This window comes from Bos javanicus, chromosome 3, assembly GCF_032452875.1.
Source record: "Bos javanicus breed banteng chromosome 3, ARS-OSU_banteng_1.0, whole genome shotgun sequence".
NCBI lineage: Eukaryota > Metazoa > Chordata > Mammalia > Artiodactyla > Bovidae > Bos > Bos javanicus.
In genome coordinates this window covers 85,623,335-85,643,790 of record NC_083870.1, presented here as the reverse complement: position 1 = coordinate 85,643,790, position 20,456 = coordinate 85,623,335, and the positions used below count along the sequence as shown (strand labels likewise).

The 20,456-nt window shown below is 39.3% G+C and overlaps 2 pseudogenes; both read right to left on the bottom strand.

Annotated features, from left to right (window-relative positions):
• Nucleotides 1-216: 216 nt before the first annotated feature.
• LOC133245356 (large ribosomal subunit protein uL4-like) lies at nucleotides 217-1,622 on the bottom strand (annotated as a pseudogene).
• A 1,598-nt stretch (nucleotides 1,623-3,220) lies between these two features.
• LOC133245216 (craniofacial development protein 2-like) lies at nucleotides 3,221-12,784 on the bottom strand (annotated as a pseudogene).
• Nucleotides 12,785-20,456: the final 7,672 nt, after the last annotated feature.

Below are 20,456 nucleotides of genomic sequence, written 5' to 3'. Positions count from 1 at the left end.
GTCATATGACGACTCTATATTTAGTTTTTTAAAGGAACCTCAATACTGTTCTCCATAGTGGCTTCACCAATTTACATTTCCCCCAATAGTGTGGGAGGGTTCCCTTTCCTCCACATCCTCTCCAGCACTTGCTATTTGTAGAATGCTTGATGATAGTGTGAGGTGGTGCCTCATTATATTTTTGATTTGTATTTCTCTAATTAATTTTTAATTTTAATTAATAACTTTTCAATTCCAATATTTCTTTCTTTCTTTTTTTTTTTTTCATGTTTCACATTGACTCTTTGTTCAGGTCTTCATTCAAAATTAGCTGTCCAAAATGATTTGGCTTTTATGGAATAAACAAATTTAAGTTTATGCAGCAGCCTTCTTTTCCTCTGAGATAGGTTTCTTTGCTGTGGGCTTCTTTTAAGCTGCTGGTTTCTTGGTCCCTGTAGCCTTTTTTCCCACCACAGGCTTCTTCAGCTTCTTATCGCCAACAGCCTTCTTTTTTTTTGTTTCCCACCACAGGCTTCTTGCCCTGAATCCCCTTCTCATCTGATTTGGCTTCTAGTGCTGCTGCTGCCTTATCCATGAGGATTTTGTGGTTCTTGGCCTGTCGAAGAATGGTGTTCCGGCACATGGTCTTAGGGTATGGGTTAAGCTTCAACGTGATTCTCAGGTTTTTCAGTGGCTTCTTCTTCAGGACTCTGCGATGAGTCTTCTTGCGTGGTGCTCGGAGTGCTCTTTGGATTTCTGGGCTTTTCAAGATTCTGCTAAGGTCTGTACTGAGCATCTTGTGCATGGGAAGGTTGTAGTTACTCTTGAGGGAGGCTGCTTTACACCAACTGCCATACAGCTCATCTAAATTTCGGAAAGCACTTTCAGTCCATATGCACAAACGTCCCACATGACCACTAGGAGCAAGTTTCAAAATGTTCAGCTTGCTTACATTAAGCAGAGTAGTTCCAGGGATGTTTCTGAAGGCCTTGATGACACCACTGTCCTCATTATAGATGATACAGGGTCTTCTGCGCTGGATACAGCAATAGTTTTTCATTTTCCCTTTGCCAGCTCTCATTCACTGACAGGCATAGACTTTTTTGATACCATTCTAGGCCTTAAGTTTCTTCAGAAGCAAAACAGCCTCCTTGGTCTTATTGTAGCCTTCAACTTTATCTTCAACCACCAAAGGGAGTTCAGGATGAACTCTATACGATGACCTTTAGACATGACCAGCACTCGTAAGGCTGAGGCAGTCGGTGCAGAGCAGATGGCACATCGCTTCTGCGTTGTATTCACTCTGCGATGCCAACATCGCCAGGTCTCAGCTGGTGCAAACATGCGGCCCCCACGACACATATTTCCAAAACCACCCTGGCCAGAATGGTGAGTCCCGCCACCTCGAACCCTGGGAATTCGAGCCACAGCTCTGCCGGTGCCCCAAGACTCAGCACTGGTTTGATGATCTGCTAATTCACTGACAGTATAGGGCTGTCTGTCATTTTTGTGCAAGTTGGTGTGAACAAATTTAACAGTATCTAGTCGAATGTGAGCCTTGAACACAGCAGGCAAAGTGACATTTTTGCCAGATGACTCCCCCTTTCGGAGTACACTGATATCAGTGGACAAGAACAGGCCATTGCAGGGAGAGGAGAAGGCCAGGCTCCTCTCAACCAAGTGGCTCCCACAGGAAAAGCCAGTTTTGAGAGAGTCATTTCCTAGGCAGGTTGATAGGGAGTCTAGGGATCCCCAAGGAGAGAGGGGTCTGGAATTCTCAAGGAGGAAGAAAGGACAAACTTTTTTCCTTCTCTACATTCCTTAGGATTATATAACAATAATGTATCCTGCCTGAGGACAGTCTCTGGATTAAACCTTCTGGCTAATTCTGTTATCTTAAAATGTAAATTATGGGAGTCGGTCTGGTGAGGTCTTTACAACCTCCAGACATTCTTTGGATTCATTGGAGAGTATATAACTTCATTGCTAACACTAGCAAGTGGGTACTCTTTCTGCCCCCTTCTGATGCCTATGTCAGAAGCTTTCTCTCTCCTTTATACTTTAATAAAACTTTATTACACAAAAGCTCTGAGCAATCAAGCCTCGTCTCTGGCCCCGGATTGAATTCTTCTCCTCCGGGGGCCAAAAATCCCGGTGTCTTCACGTGATTCACCAACAACCTTTCAGTTTCAATATTTCTATTTGATTCTTTTTAAAAAATAGTTTCTATCTCTTTAATAATAGTCTGGTTACATATGATTCTCGCACCTTATCCTTTAATGCATTAGATATGATTTTCTTTGATTCTTTGAATATATTTAAAGTACCTGATTTAAAAATCTGTAAGTCCAATGTCTGGACTTTTCCAGAGATAATTTCCATTGACTTCATTTTTCCCCTTATACATGGGCCACATTTTCCCATTTCTTTGCATGTTTTACACTTTTTTTTGGGAAACTGAATATTTTAAGTTCTATAATGTGGCAACTCTGGAAAAGATTTCCTCTTCTTCCTGATCCTTTTTGCTCTGTTTTTTGTTTTATTGTTGCTGCTGTTTATTTGTTTAGTGACTTTCCTGGTCTAATACTGTAAACTTAATATGCTTTTTCATGTATGGTTACTGATATTTCTTTTCGGTTAGTTCAATAGTCAGCTAATTATTAAACAGATTTCCTTAGTACATGAAATTGACAAGTATCCCAGCCTTGACCGAGGGGCTCTGTATGTGATAGGACATGCCTTTTAAGGACCTGGCAGGAAATTTAGAACTCCTGTTTTAGGTTTCATGATTTGCTTCTACAAAACTTCAAGGTCAGTTAGAGGTGATAGATTAGACCTTCTGTGGTCTTTCCTGGGCATGTGAGCTTCTGAACTCCCAGGAATATATCAGGGCTTTTCAAAGTACTCTTTGGAGATTTCCATCTGCATTTTTCTCTATAATTTGTCAGTCTATTGTTAGTCACAACTGGTGCTACCAACACAGACAGCTGAATTGCTAAGCAATTACCACTGATTATTTTTTGACAAACATCCTTGAGACAGGTCTGTTAATACAGAGTAAGCCCTAAAGTAGGTCAAATAAAAATCAAACTCTGAGAGTGCAGCACTTCAGGAGTTGTCAAAGTCAAATAATGATAATTCCTTGGATGTCTTTTTAGGAGTACTCTGACTCTACCAATGGCTCCTTGGCTACTACTTTTCACAACTACTGATGTTGCAATGTTGTTGGTTTTCAAGACTATTATGGGGCTGAGGAGCTAGAGTTGAAACAGGGAAAGTAAAAGCACCATAAAACTTGCTGTTCTTACTATAATCCTGTCATTTTCTTGAAATAACACTCATCATATTGTTAATTTCCAGAGTGCTGAAAAACTTAGTTTTGATCACTTTTAAGAGTGTCATTATTACTTATTTAAGAACCATATTTTTGGAGATCTTTATTCATCCTTTCTAAAGGTACTACTTTATTTCACTTCAGTTTGGTTCAGTCACTCAGTTGTGTCCGACTCTTTGCTACCCCATGGAGTGCAGCACACCAGGCTACCCTGTCCATCACCAACTCTTGGAGCTTGCTCAAACTCATGTCCATCGAGTCAGTGATGCCATCCAACCATCTCATCCTCTGTCATCCCCTTCTCCACCTACCCTCAATCTTTCCCAGCATCAGGGTCTTCTCAAATGAGTCAGTTTTTCACATAAGGTGGCCAAAGTATTGAAGCTTCAGCTTCAGTATCAGTCCTTCCGATGAATATTCAGGACTGGTATCCTTTAAGATTGACTGGTTTGATCTCCTTGCAGTTTAAGGGTTAGACTCTCAAGAGTCTTCTCCAAGACCACAGTTCAAAAGCATCAATTCTTTGGTGCTCAGCCTTCTTTATGGCCCAATTCTCACATCCATACATGACTACTGAAAAACCATAGCTTTGACTATATGGACCTTTGTCAGCAAAGTAATGTCTCTGCTTTTTAATATGTTGTCTAGATTTGTCATAGCTTTTCTTCCAAGGAGCAAGGATCTTTTAATTTTACAGTGGCAGTCATCAACTGCAGTGATTTTGGAGCCCAAGAAAATAATGTCTGTCACTGTTTCCATTGTTTCCCCATCTATTTGCCATGAAGTGATGGGACCAGATGCCATGATCTTTGTTTTTTGAATGTTGAGTTTTAAGCCAGCTTTTTCACTCTCCTCTTTCACTTTCATCAGAGGCTCTTCAGTTCCTCTTCGTTTTCTAAGAGGAAAGAGGATGTCATGTGCATGTCTGAGGTTACTGATATTTCTCCTGGGACTCTTGATTCCAGCTTGTGCTTCATACAGACTGGTATTTCACATGAGTACTCTGCATATAAGTCAAATAAGCAGGGTGACAATATACAGCCTTGACGTACTCCTTTCCCAATTTGGAATATATCTTTTACTGCATTGCTCTGTTGCCAAATCAATTACTGGATGTTTAGGGTCAAGTACCTATTTGGTTTCTCATGGTGGAAATATTCTGAAGTTTATACTTGAGTCCAGCTTTCATTATCTTTTGGATCTAAACTGGGTGATTGGTAAAATGTGGGGCCTTCTGAAGACATGTTTGGGAGAACAGAGGATTGACAGCCTTATTTTCTTCAACACTTTTCTGTCATCTATGAATTTGGTTGATTCTTCTCAAAATGGGTATTGCTGTGGTCCATTGTTCTTGAATAACTGACTTGAGAACCAGAGCCAGTTATGGTCTCTAGGATGAAATAACTTTCTCAAATAAAGAAAATCCAGGTAGATCTGATTCTTTCCTTCTCTATCCAGGATAGTACAAACAAAAGTTAGGATATCAGGCCAATGACAGGGCTTCAGTTATTTCAGGGCTGACCTCACTGTCTCTGGTTTTTGCAGCTAATTTGTATTCTGTTAATATTCTAAACTCCCTTTAAAATTTTTCTTTCTACAACCATTTATTCAATAGTTACTGTTCAATAGTTATAGATATTTGGGCTGGTTACTCAAGATATAAAGGTATATTAAACATAACTCATGGTATAAAAGTATATTAAACATATTTAGTCTCTTTCCAACATGATTAGTATACCCTAGTCCTCTAACTGGCTCTCCCATTATTTTGCCCTGTAATCCTGTAATCTTTCCCTTCTGATCCTCCTTATATTTTTCAGGTTTTATACAGCAGGCTTATATTGAGTTTATTTAAGGTCTTTCCCCCATTAGATATTTTCCCTAGTAGCTCAGATGCTAGAGAATCTGCCTGTAATCAGGAGACTTGAGTTTAATCCCTGGGTCAGGAAGATCCCCTGGAGAAGGGAATGGCAACCCATTCCAGATTTCTTGCTTGGAGAATTCCATGGACAGAGGACCCTGGCAGGCTACAACCAATAGAGTCTTAAAGAGTTGGACACAATTGAGTGACTAACACTTTCACTCTCCCCATTAGATATAGTAATATTCCGTATTACTTCTATGTTCCCATTTTCTCTACTCCAGAAGTTCAACAGAATGAAGAATGAATGGTCAATTTTAATTTAGGCTCTCATTTATTAAACATATTCTGGGAACTAGTCTAAGTATTTTATATTGGGTTATTTCATTATATAAGGCTAACTGGAGCCTATTATACAGAGTGAAGTAAGCCAGAAAGAAAAACACCAATACAGTATACTAATGCATATATATATGGAATTTAGAAAGATGGTAACAACAACCCTGTATGAGAGACAGCAAAAGAGACACAGATGTATAGAACAGTCTTTTGGACTCTGTGGGAGAGGGAGGAGGGGGATGATTTGGGAGAGTGGCATTAAAACATGTATATCATATAAGAAACGAATAGCCAGTCCAGGTTCAATACAGGATACAGGAAGCCTGGGGCTGGTGCACTGGAATGGCCCAGAGGGATGGTACGGGGAGGGAGGTGGGAGGGGGGTTCAGGATGGGGAACATGTGTACACCCGTGGCAGATGCATGTTGATGTATGGCAAAACCAATACAATATTGTAAAGTAAAAATAAAGAAAGAAAGAAAGAGAAAAAAAATTAATGCTAAAAAAAAGATTAATATCCAGAATATATAAAGAACTCCTAAAACTCTACAACAACAAAAAAAACAACAACTCAATTCAAAAAAGAACTTGGATAGAACTGCCTGCTCCATAGTTCCCCATTATTCTGCTTCTTTCCAATCTGGAGGTTATTTATAGTGTGAATTTTTAGAATTGTATCTTCCCCAGTTTTTTTTTTTTTTTCAGTACTACTTCTAATGTTTGGGAGCAACTAAGGAGCCACACTATTCATCCTGCTGTACTGAATCTTCTGTATCTGCCCTTGGCAACCACTTTTTGATCTGTAATTTAATTTTATGATTCTTATTACCGGCTGCTGCTTCTCATGATTTATTTGGCTATTTTAAACAGCTTTTGTTTTGTGGTTATTATTTTTAATCCCTTATAAAGTATAAAATCCAAATTAAAAAATCCCTTTATTCTGGGAGAGAAAATTCCCGATCTAGCTTTATTCTACCTTCTTAACCTTGACATTTCCCTTATTTAATTTAAAATGTTCTTATTGTATTCATAATAAAATTCTATTCCTCAAGGCTACATTCCTAGTATGTCTTAGAGGTATATATACTGAGTGTTTTTTTTTTTTTTAATTAATTAAGTCTTTGGGTAGGCACTTAACTAGTGAAAAATATTGTGTTTAGATATTTAAGTTCAAGCTCTGGTGTCAGTTAATTTCCCTGAACTTTTTTTTTTTTTTTCATAGGCAATTAAGGAATACCTGTTATCCACCTCTTGTCTTTTGAGAGAATCAAGTGAAATATTATAAATGAAATTGCTTTGTAGATTCTCTAACATATATATTATTGAAATTGTTGTGATGATCACAAGATAATGGTGATGATAATTATGATGAATTGTTTTTGAGTAATAAGAAGTGAAAAAGCTCAACAGATATCATCAAATTGTTCCTGGCTTTTTGACACTTATGGTGACAGTGTAATTCCATGGAGTTCCATGGACAGAAATCTTAAATGTTAGGAAACTTCTAATCTTAGTGACAAGGTCTAATAAAACATAAGACACATATGAGAAAGGCAAGATGCCTGCATTTTCAAAAAGCAAAGCCACAGTTTATTTTCAGTTTAATTATCTTCAGTCATATGCAATTACCAGATGCATTTAGGCCTTTCATTATGGAGAAAAGAAAAATGCAGCATCACTTCTGTTATTTTTAGTGACAGTGGAACAACTGGATGCAAAGGACAGTGTTACTTTTCTCCTAGTTTTTGTTTCTGTGAGTTGATTTTACAGTTGAAAAGAAACACTGCTATCTTTCATCTGGGCTATATTTTCCAAGACTCTAGGCTTGTACTGAAGTACAATTCATCCATATTTCATGAAATTCCAACCCGACCTCTTTTCTAATAGCAATATGTGGGGTTCTCTATAAAATATAGAAGGCAAGCTCCTTAAAAAATTAAGACTAATTTTTCATAAAATTGGTAAAAATTCAAATAACATTGGATAAATGTCAATTTTCTAAGATATTATCGGTTCAGTTCAGTCACTCAGTCATGTCCGACTCCTTGTGACCTCATGCACTGCAGCACACCAGGCTACTCTGTCTATCACCAACTCCCAGAGCTTACTCAAACTCACGTCCATCTAGTTGGTGATGCCATCCAACCATCTCATTCTCTGTCATCCCCTTCTCCTCCTGTCTTCAATTTTTCCCAGCATCAGGGTCTTTTCTAATGAGTCAGTTATTTTCATCAGGTGGCCAGAGTATTGGAGCTTAAGCTTCAGTCAGTCCTTCCAATGAATATTCAGGTCTGATCTCCTCTAGGATACACTGGCTTGATCTCCTTGCAGTCCAAGGGACTCTCAAGAGTCTTCTCCAACACCACAATTCAAAAGCATTAATTCTTCAGTGCTCAGCCTTCTTTATAGTCCAACTCTCACATCCATACCTGACTACTGGAAAAACCATAGCTTTGACTAGACAGACCTTTGTCAGCAAAGAAATGTCCCTGCTTTCTAATATGCTGTCTAGGTTGGTTATCGGAGAAGGCAATGGCACCCCACTCCAGTACTCTTGCCTGGAAATCCCACGGACGGAGGAGTCTGGTAGGCTGCAGTCCATGGGGTTGCTAAGAGTCTGACTCGACTGAGCGACTTCACTTTCACTTTTCACTTTCATGCACTGGAGAAGGAAATGGAAACCCACTCCAGTGTTCTTGCCTGGAGAATCCCAGGGACGGGGAGCCTGGTGGGGTGCCGTCTCTGGGGTCGCACAGAGTTGGACACAACTGAAGCAACTTAACAGCAGCAGCTGCAGCAGGTTGGTTATAGCTTTTTTTCCAAGGAGCAAGGGTCTTTTAATTTCATGGCTACAGTCAACATCTGCAGTGATTTGGAGCCCAAGAAAATAAAGTCTGTCTCTGTTTCTATTGTTTTCACATCTATTTGCCGTGAAGTAATGGGACCAGATGCCATGATCTTCATTTTTTGAATGTTGAGTCTTAAGCCAGCTTTTTAACTCTCCTCTTTCACTTTCATCAAGAGGCTCTTTAGTTCCTCTTCATTAACTGCCACAGGGTGGTATCATCTGTTTATCTGGGGTTATTGATATTTCTAAAACCAGCTTGAACATCAGGAAGTTCATGGTTCACGTATTGCTGAAGCCTGGCTTGGAGAATTTTGAGCATTACTTTACTAGCATGTGAGATGAGTGCAATTGTGTGGTAGTTTGAGCATTCTTTGGCTTTGCCTTTCTTTGGGATTGGAACGAAAACTGACCTTTTCCAGTCCTGTGGCCACTGCTGAGTTTTCCAAATTTGCTGGCATATTGAGTGCAGCACTTTCACAGCACCATCTTTCAGGATTTGAAAAAGCTCAACTGGAATTCCATCACCTACACTAGCTTTTTTCATAGTGATGCTTTCTAAGGCCCACTTGACTTCACATTTCAGAATGTCTTGCTCTAGGTCAGTGATCACACCATCATGATTATCTGGGTCATGAAGATCTTTTTTGTACAGTTCTGTGTATTCTTGCCACCTCTTCTTAATATCTTCTGCTTCTGTTAGGTCCATACCATTTCTGTTCTTTATCGAGCCCATCTTTGCATGAAATGTTCCCTTGGTATCTCTAATTTTCTTGAAGAGATCTCTAGTCTTTCCCATTCTGTTGTTTTCCTCTATTTCTTTGCACTGATCGCTGAGGAAGGCTTTCTTATCTCTTCTTGCTATTCTTTGGAACTTTGCATTGAGATGCTTATATCTTTCCTTTTCTCCTTTGCTTTTCGCTTCTCTTCTTTTCACAGTTATTTGTAAGGCCTCCCCAGACAGCCATTTTGCTTTTTTGCATTTCTTTTCCTTGGGGATGGTCTTGATCCCTGTCTCCTGTACAATGTCACGAACCTCATTCCATAATTCATCAGGCACTCTATCTATCAGATCTAGGCCCTTAAATCTATTTCTCACTTCCATGTATAATCATAAAGGATTTGATTTAGGTCATACCTGAATGGTCTAGTGGTTTTCCCTACTTTCTTCAATTTAAGTCTGAATTTGGCAATAAGGAGTTCATGATCTGAGCCACAGTCAGCTCCTGGTCTTGTTTTTGCTGACTGTATAGAGCTTCTCCATCTTTGGCTGCAAAGAATATAATCAATCTGATTTTGGTGTTGACCATCTGGTGATGTTCATGTATAGATTCTTCTCTGTGTTGTTGGAAGAGGGTGTTTGCTATGACCAGTGCATTTTCTTGGCAAAACTCTATTAGTCTTTGCCCTGCTTCATTCCGTATTCCAAGGCCAAATTTGCCTGTTACTCCAGGTGTTTCTTGACTTCCTACTTTTGCATTCCAGTCCCCTATAATGAAAAGGACATCTTTTTTGGTGTTAGTTCTAAACGGCCTTGTAGGTCTTCATAGAACCGTCCAACTTCAGCTTCTTCAGCGTTACTGGTTGGGGCATAGACTTGGATTACTGTAATGTTGAATGGTTTGCCTTGGAAACGAACAGAGATCATTCTGTTGTTTTTGAGATTGCATGCAAGTACTGCATTTCAGATTCTTTTGTTGACCATGATAGCTACTCCATTTCTTCTGAGGGATTCATGCCCGCAGTAGTAGATATAATGGTCATCTGAGTTAAATTTACCCATTCCAGTCCATTTTAGTTCGCTGATTCCTAGAATGTTGACATTCACTCTTGCCATCTCTTGTTTGACCACTTCCAATTTGCCTTGATTCATTGACCTGACATTCCAGGTTCCTATGCAATATTGCTGTTTACAGCATTGGACCTTGCTTCTATCACCAGTCACATCCACAGCTGGGTATTGTTTTTGCTTTGGCTCCATCTCTTCATTCTTTCTGGAGTTATTTCTCCACTGATCTCCAGTAGCATATTGGGCCCCTACTGACCTGGGGAGTTTCTCCTTCAGTATCCTATCATTTTGCCTTTTCATACTGTTCATGGGGTTCTCAAGGCAAGAGTATTGAAGTGGTTTGCCATTCCCTTCTCCAGTGGACTATGAACCAGAGATCAAATTACCAATATCCGCTGGATCATTGAAAAAGCAAGAGAGTTCCAGAAAAACATCTATTTCTGCTTTACTGACTATGCCAAAGCCTTTGACTGTGTGGATCACAATAAACTGTGGAAAATTCTGAAAGAGGTGGGAATACCAGACCACCTGATCTGCCTCTTGAGAAATCTGTATGCAGATCAGGAAGCAACAGTTAGAACTGGACATGGAACAACAGACTGCTTCCAAATAGGAAAAGGAGTATGTCAAGGCTGTATATTGTCACCCTGCTTATTTAACTTCTATGCAGAGTACATCATAAGAAACGCTGGACTGGGAGAATCACAAGCTGGAATCAAGACTGCCGGGAGAAATATCAATAACCTCAGATATGCAGATGACACCACCCTTATGGCAGAAAGTGAAGAGGAACTAAAAAGCCTCTTGATGAAAGTGAAAGAGGAGAGTGAAAAAGTTGGCTTAAAGCTCAACATTCAGAAAAGGAAGATCATGGCATCTGGTCCCATCACTTCATGGGAAATAGATGGGGAAACAGAAAATAAATAAACAGACTTTATTTTTCTGGGCTCCAAAATCACTGCAGATGGTGATTGCAGCCATGAAATTAAAAGACACTTACTTCTTGGAAGGAAAGTTATGACCAACCTAGATAGCATATTCAAAAGCAGAGACATTACTTTGCCAACAAAGGTCTGTCTAGTCAAGGCCATGGTTTTTCCAGTGGTCATGTATGGATGTGAGAGTTGGACTGTGAAAAGGCTGAGTGCCGAAGAATTGATGCTTTTGAACTGTGGTGTTGGTGAAGACTCTCGAGAGTCCCTTGGACTGCAAGGAGATCCAACCAGTCCATTCTGAAGATCAGTCCTGGGATTTCTTTGGAGAGAATGATGCTGAAGCTGAAACTCCAGTACTTTGGCCACCTTATGCGAAGAGTTGACTCATTGGAAAAGACTCTGATGCTGGGAGGGATTGGGGGCATGAGGATAAGGGGATGACAGAGGATGAGATGGTTGGATGGCATCACTGACTCAATGGATGTGAGTCTGTGAACTCCGAGAGTTTGTGATGGACAGGGAGGCCTGTTGTGCTGTGATTCATGCGATCGCAAAGAGTCGGACATGACTGAGCAATTGAACTAAACTGAACTGATTGGTATTTCTCCTGGCAATCTTGATTCCAGCTTGTGCTTCATCCAGAGTGCCATTTTACATGATATACTCTGCATATAAGTTAAATTAGCAGGGTGACTGTATGCAGTCTTGATGTACTTCTTTCCCAGTTTGGAACCAGTCTGTTGTTCCATGTCCAGTTCTAACTATTGCTTGTTGACCTGAATACAGATTTCTCAGGAGGCTGGTCAGGTGGTCTGGTATTCCCATCTCTTTAAGAATTTTCCACAGTTCGTTGTGTTCCATAGTCAAAGGCTTTGACATAGTCAATAAAGCAGAAGTAGAAATTTTTCTGTAATTCTCTTGCTTTTTCTATGATCCAGCAGATGTTGGCAATTTGATCTCTGGTCCCTCTGCCTTTTTGAAATCCTGCTTGAACATCTAGAAGTTCTTAGTTCATGTACTGTTGAAGCATAACTTGGCAAATTTTGAGCATTACTTCACTAGTATGTGAGATGAGTGTAATTGTACAGTAGTTGGAACATTCTTTGGCATTGTCTTTCTTTGGATTTGCAATGAAAATTCACCTTTTCCAGTCCTGTGGCCCCTGCTGAGTTTTTCCAAATTTGCTGGCATATTGAGTGCATATTAAGATATTACAGAAGTAAAATTTTCCAGTTATATTCCTGATACCCCTGTTATAATTCCTCCATGTTCTTAGGGACTTTAGAAAATTCCACTTTCTTAATCTATAAAATGGAAATCTAATATATTCTATTACACAGGGCTATTGTAAGTATTCAATGTGTTCATATAGCTAAATAACAAAAGCATGATGCCAGAAAGCTTTCAGTCTATAGTATTGTGTGTGCATGTGTGTGCACACTAAGTCTTGTCCAACTTTTTGCAACCCCATGGACTGCAGTCCTCTAAGTTTCTCCATCATGGGATTCTTCAGGCAAGAATAGTGGAGTCAGTTGCCATGCCCTTCTCTGGGGGATATTTCCAACCCAGGGATTGAACCCCGTCTCTTATGTCTTCTGCATTGGCAGATGGGTTCTTTACCATTAGTAACACCTAAAGATGGTGTTTAGGCTTCATTTACTTCACAATGGACTGGTTGGATTTCCTTGCATACTTCAGTCATCTTGTTGAGAGATTTCTATGTGTCAAAAATGAGATTAGAGGAAGTAGAAATGGAACTATTTGTTCCCTCTCAACCTCTTATTATCATACTCAAGGTATATCAATTCTAGTCTTAAGTATTTTGAGGTTCTATTTTTCTTCTAGTTAATACCTTCACCAACCCCCACAATCTTTATATCTTTCATGGAGCATTTCCAGAGACTCTTATGTGATCTTCCTGACTCTTTCTTGACCCCTTCTATACAACCTTCAGTTCAGTTCAGTTCAGTTGCTCAGTCATGTCCGACTCTTTGCGACCCCATGAATCACAGCACACCAGGTCTCCCTGTCCATCACCAACTCCCGGAGTTCACTCAGACTCACATCCATCGAGTCAGTGATGCCATCCAACCATCTCATCCTCTGTCATCCCCTTATCCTCATGCCCCCAATCCCTCCCAGCAGCAGAGTCTTTTCCAATGAGTCAACTCTTTGCATGAGGTGGCCAAAGTACTGGAGTTTCAGCTTCAGCATCATTCCTTCCAAAGAAATCCCAGGGCTGATCTCCTTCAGAATGGACTGGTTGGATCTCCTTGCAGTCCAAGGGACTCTCAAGAGTCTTCACCAACACCACACTTCAAAAGCATCAATTCTTCGGCGCTCAGCTTTCTTCACAGTCCAACTCTCACATCCATACATGACCACTGGAAAAACCATAGCCTTGACTAGACGAAACTTTGTTGGCAAAGTAATGTCTCTGCTTTTGAATATGCTATCTAGGTTGGTCATAACTTTCCTTCCAAGGAGTAAGCGTCTTTTAATTTCATGGCTTCAGTCACCATCTGTAGTGATTTTGGAGCCCAGAAAAATAAAGTCTGACACTGTTTCCACTGTTTCCCCATCTATTTCCCATGAAGTGATGGGACAGTATGCCATGATCTTCCTTTTCTGAATGTTGAGTTTTAAGCCAACTTTTTCACTCTCCTCTTTCAACTTCATCAAGAGGCTTTTTAGTTCCTCTTCACTTTCTGCCATAAGGGTGGTATCATCTGCATATCTGAGGTTATTGATATTTCTCCCGGCAGTCTTGATTCCAGCTTGTGATTCTCCCAGTCCAGCGTTTCTCATGATATACTCTGCATATAAGTTAAACAAGCAGGGTGACAATTTACAGCCTTGACGAACTCCTTTTCCTATTTGGAACCAGTCTGTTGTTCCATGTCCACTCTAATGCAAAAGAGAACATTCTAAAACATGTCTTATTCTGTCGTTCTCTTACTCACATTTTGGTTTCTCTGCCTCATTTAGAATAAAGCATGGATTCTTAGATCCCGAATAGATATCAATGTCATCTTATCTGTTGGTTTTCTCTCTAGTCCTATTTTTGACCACATTTCCTTACAAACATTCTTTCCTATCAGCTTTACTGAAGAACTTAATATTTAGAAATGTTTTAGGTGCTCTCACTTCCCAGTGTTTAGGAGGACTTGTCCTCTTGCCTGGAAAATATTTTTTTGAACACAATCCATTTTCAAACTCAACTAGTTTTTCTATCTTGCATGCCCTCTCCACTATATAGTTCTAATTTGAGCATGGAATGTTTGGTATCATGTCTCTTTATGTTTAAGCCTCCTGAGCTATATTGTAAATCTTTGGAAGTTTCTTACTGTTATTGTATCACTGTCAACCTCTCCCTTTGTCTGGCACCCCACTCCAGTACTCTTGCCTGGAAAATCCCATGGACAGAGGAGCCTGGGGGGCTGCAGTCCATGGGGTCACTCAGAGTTAGACATGACTGAACGACTTCACTTTCACTTTTCACTTTCATGCATTGGAGAAGGAAATGGCAACCCACTCCAGTGTTCTTGCCTGGAGAATCCCAGGGACAGCGGAGCCTAGTGGGCTTCCATCTGTGGAGTCACACAGAGTCAGACATGACTGATGCAACTTAGCAGCAGCAGCAGCAGCAGCTGGTAATATTTGCTTTACTTAGGTGCTCCTGTATTAGGTGCATATATGTTAACAAATGTTATATTCTCTTCTTATATTGATCCCTTTATTATTATATAATGCCCTTCTTCATCTTTTTTTAATAGACTTTGTTTTAAAAGTCTATTTTTGCCTGCAATGAGTATTGCCACCCTACTATTTTATTTCCATTAGCATGAAATGTCTTTTTTCATCCCCTAACTTTCAGTCTGTGTGTGTCTTTAGCTCTGAAGTAAGTCTCTTGTAAGCAGCATATAGATTTTTTTCATGTAAAAATGCACTCTATATCTTTTTGATTGGAACATTTAATCCATTTACATGGAAAGTGATTATTGATAAGTACGTCTATAATGCCATTTTGTTACTTGTATCCTGGTTGTTTTGTAGTTTTGCTATTTTCTTTGTCTTTCAGTTTCTTTCCTTGTGTTTTAATTATTTTCTTCAGTATTATATTTATGTTCCTTTCTCTCTAGTTTATGTGTTTTATTGTAGGATTTGATTTGTGATTACCATGAGGTACATATATGTTGACCTACAACTACATATACTTGTTTTAAACAGATAGTAATTTAAGTTCAGGTACATTCTAAAAGATCTACATTTTTATTCCCCTCCTCCACATTTTATGTTTTCGATGTCCTATTTTACATCTTCATCTTTATCCCTTTACTGGTTATTATAGTTATTGTTGATTTTACAATTTCATGTCTTTTAATCTTCATATTAGCTTATTAAGTAGTTGATCCTCAGCACTTATTATATACAATATTTCACTTTACTAATGGGATTTTTCCCTTTCCTATATATATTTACTTCATGTTATGGCCTTTTTTTTTCCTGCTAATAGAAGACTCTAATATTTATTTTAAAGTAGATTTTGTATTGAACTCTTTCAGTTTTGTTCGTCTTTGTTTCTCCTTCAAGTCTAAATGATAATTTTTCAGGGTAGATTATCCTAGGTTGTAGGTTCTTCCCTTTCAGAACTTTGAGTATATCGTGCCACCACTCCCTTCTATAGATTACAACATTTATCCAAAAGAATCAGCTGATAGCTTAGTGGGAGTTACCTTGTATTAATATACACTTTTGTATTTCCCTTGCTGCCTTTAGAATTCTCTCTTTAACTTTTGCTATTTTAATTATACTTGTCTTATTGTAGGTCTATTTGGGTTCATCTTTCTTGGGATCTTCTGTACTTCCTCTACCTGGATATTTATTTCCTTCTTTAGGTTTGGGTAGTTTTCAGTCATATGTTTTTGACCCCTTTTCCCTTCTCTTCTCCTTCTAATGTCTTGAACTATTTTTCTGATAAATAGTTTATTTCTATTTCATCTCCTCCCCCCACCCCACCCCCTGGGTTTTGTTGTTGTTATTGTTGTTCTTTCACTTGAAACAAATTCTTCTGTCTTCTCATCTTGCTTAACCTTTCTTGGCCTCTATGAAATTAGGCGAAATAGTTGCCTATTAGAGTCTCATAACAGTGTTCTTCTTTTGGAGCTTTTCTATCCAGACTGCATTTGCTAACTGGCTTTGATGGGCAAGCTGGATATGATATGAACACAAGTTATATCTTTCCCAAGACTGTGCAGATAGTTATTACCTTGGTAGAATACGGTAGAATGCCAGAAATGAAGGGACAAGGACTAGATCCATGCATGAACTGGAGCTTATTTTCAGCTCAATGGCTGTTACTGTACTGCCTTATCATGCAGAGATTAGGTCCCAGGTTGCTTGAGTAGAAGTCCTGAGGGTTGTGTCCATGCTGGCTTTCTTCCCATTAACTTTGGAAGATCCCCTGGAGAAGGAAATAGCAACCCACTCCAGTATTATTGCCTAGGAGATCCCATCAACTAAGAAGCCTGCCAGGATGTAGTCTGTGGGCCTGCAAAGAGTCAGACATGACTTAGCAACTAAACAACAACACCATTAGCTTGTTGAGAAAATTAAATAAATTCAAATAGTGTCTGGGATACAGTGATGGTTGCCAAGCTATAATTGGTATTCAGTTAATGGTAGTGGTAGTGGTCAAAGTTGTTCTAATCACTTGTATTAGATATTTCCATTCCACCAAGGGACATCCGTTCTTATGGGGAGGCACACTTGTACAGAGCAGAAGGAAATGCATACTAACTAGAATATAAACACTGTATTATCAGAGTGTAAGAGGATTGATCCAGACCAGGGGTTTCAGAAAGGCTTCATGTTTTTCCCTTCCAGGTGTCTCTAGTACAAGGTGATTACCATTGTATCAGAGGGATCACACCACTTCACCAATAATTTAAAAAGACAACCAACTTTAGTTGTCTTAGAGACCATATAACCTAGAGGAGGGATGCCTAACCTCAGATCATCAGTGAACCCCTAACTGTGTGCAGTTTTGTTGATTATGAACTTATGTCTGTGTATTTCTGGGAAGAAGGGCCATAGCTTGTATCAGGTTGCACTAGCATCCTTGCCCCAGAGCAGAGCAGTGCTAGCCCAGGAGAGGCTGGTATGGGTGCTAGGCATTGGTGTGGGCATGGCCCAGGGCTGCAGTCAGTAACCAGATTACTTCTGGCTGCAGTCAGTGGCCTAACCTACTGTCTGAGTAAGCACCCATAGAGATTATGCTGTCTTGATCAAACATTGCTCTGGGTCTGAGCTGCCTCTTTCCCCTCAAGCTGAGTTCTCCCTTTGTCTACTGATACTGTTGCTCTGGTGTACAGCTAAGCCACAGAGCAGAAAAGACCAGTCCTGACACTTGGCATAGGTCTGTGCATGGACTATGATGGTTCAGTCATAGTTAGAGACCTAGACTGCTTCTGATGCACTGCTTGTGTAAATGCCATAATGACTGCCCCTGCCCTGGTCAGAGGTTGCTCTCAGTCTCAGTCACTTCTGTGCCACATGGCTGAGCTCTCCCCAGACTGCCACAGCCCTTGCCCAAATGTAGAGCTGCATTGTGAAGCAAGTAGACCATGAGCAGTCACTTGGCTCAGGCTGGGGCACATGCTAGGAAAGTCACAGAAGATCAGCCAGCTTCCTGTGCTATTTCAGTTCACCATCTCTGCCCTGTTGTAGGAGTAAGCAAGCATGTGCATGCTCCTGATGAGCAGATTCCAAACTTCCCACAGCCCTTATGTTAATCCCAGTGCCCCTCCATCCAACCAAGAGGAAATCAGATCCCAGGACTGGGACCCAATGTGCCGCTCAAATTGCTTACTCCCCAGAGAGGGTCTCTACCTTTGTAAACCCCCTCCGCTTCTGAGTCCACCTTCCAATGGTACAGGTCCTGACATGATCATTTCTCTTCCCTTCCTACCAGACTTCCTATGGATCTTTCTTACAGCCTTGGTTGTATAGTAGTCTTCCTGCCAGTCTCCAGTTAGTTTCCAGTGAGGATTTTTCCATGCTTATATATATTTTAGATATGTTCATGGGAGGAAGTAATTTTTGTGTCCTCCTACTCTGCCATCCTGATCTGTTTCTGTATACTTAATGTTACATGTCAATATACCTCAATAAACCTGGGGGAAGTGTGAAGAAAAGAAAATCTCAGCAATTGCAAATCTGATGCTAAAGAAAGTCTCTGATTCAGGACCATAGTTTCTGACATTTCTCTCAATCTAGCTTTGACTCTCTTTAGAACCCGTCTTGTTTCTACATCTTCCTTACCTGGATTGGGTATCATATTACATGGATTGAAAAAGGATGATAAACCTGTTACTACTCAAAAGGAAATTGCATTTAAGGTCATAATTTAAAAAATTCTGCTGACAAATTTTTCCAACAATAACAAAAGTATTAAATACAAATATGAAACTTCTCTCTGTTATTAACACTGTTAGACAACTACCATAATATCATGAAAGTATCAAAAGATGACAGATTTATGTATAATAGAGAAATGAAAATATATGTAAATAAATGTATGTATATATTCAACGATTTTCTTAGCAGATAAAATAAAATCAGAGTTCATTAGGTAATTTTGCTCTCTTCTCCCTGCCAAACTCTTCATAAATTCCTACTGGAATCAATTACTTAATATACTACTTTATATCAACTACAATTTGTATTCTTTCCCAAATGTTTAGTAACTTTTTATGAACATAATATTTCAAAAAAGGAAAGTTCAACATCTCAAATCAACTGTAGCTAACATATAAATCAAATAATAATTTTCGAAATTTGTATTTGGGCTCAAGATGTTACAAAATGCTTTAACATTAAATCTCATTTGATTTTCTCTGGGATAGATATCCTTGCCTCACCAACTTGGGAAGTCTTAATAGCTATAATGAACTTATTGACTGAAATGTTTTGTTAAAATTGGGTTGTAATAATCCATTTATTCTCCTGCATCAAATGATATTTTCCATCAATTACTGTAGATTTTCCTTAATCTATGCCTCTGATTTCTTTTACATGTGAGATATTATCCTGATAAAAGAATATGGATTTAACAAGTAGTTGATGAATTAATGTCTGTTTTTTTTTTTTTTTTTGCTTGTACTTAATGGGGCTAGTCTTGTGTAATTTCTCATTTGACAAAGCATCTGAATTATCAGCTATGTATCTACATATATTAATCTTTCTAAGGCTCAGTTCTCTCTCTTATAAAGTGGGTAAATAAATGTTACAGAACACATGTTCCTTTTATGATTTAATTAGATAATCTATGAGAAATTCTGAACACAGTGCTAATTAAAATTGAACAAAAGAAAGAAAAAAGAGAAATGGCAACTGCTGTTCTCTTTCAGAAAATAGATTGGTTTCCAATCACTTCAGTTATTTTGATGTCTACTTGGGGGAAAAATGTATAAATTAAAAGAAACATATATTTACATTGCAGAGTTAAATGTGAATGGGCATTCTGTTAACTTCTGTAGCCATTTTTTTAACTTTGTGTTCCAAACAGTGACCTATTGGCCTAGCAGCTCAATCATTTGTTGTTGTTCAGTTGCTCAGTCATGTCTGACTCTTTGCAACTCCATGGACTGCAGCACATCAGGCTTCACTGTCCTCCACTATCTCCTGGAATTTGCTCAAACTCATGTCCTTTGAGTTAGTGATGCCATCCAACCATCTCATCTTCTGTTGCCCCTTTCTCCTCCTGCTCTCAATCTTTCCCAGCATCAGGGGCTTTTCTAATGAGTCAGCTCTTTGTATCAGGTTGCCAAAATGTTGGAGCTTCAGCAACAATCCTTCCAATGAATATTCAAGGTTGATTTCCTTTGGGGTTGACTGGTTTGATCTCCTTGCTGTCCAGGGAACTCTCAAGAGCCTTCTCTAGCACCACAGTTTGAAAGCATCAATTCTTTGGTGCTCAGCCTTCTTTATGATCCAACTCTCATTTCCATGCATGACTACTGGAAAAGCCATAGCTTTGACTATATGGACCTTTGTCAGCAAAGTGATGTTTCTGCTTTTTAATATGCTGTCTAGGTTTGTCATGGCTTTTCTTCTAAGGAACAAGCATCTTTTAAGCTCATTCATCAAAAGGCGTAATTAGGTGGAGAGACCTGAAGGCAAGTAGGTGGGCCATACAGTGGCTCTCAGGAGCAGAGATGAGTGAAAACTACCATGGTTTTTTGTGGACATTTTATCAATCACAATGTTCATGGCTATTTGTATAGTGTGTTTACTGGGAATCCGGGGTGATGAAAAACAAAATTTGGGGTCATAGTAACTTGGGTACAAATCCAAGTTTCTTATTATCTGTT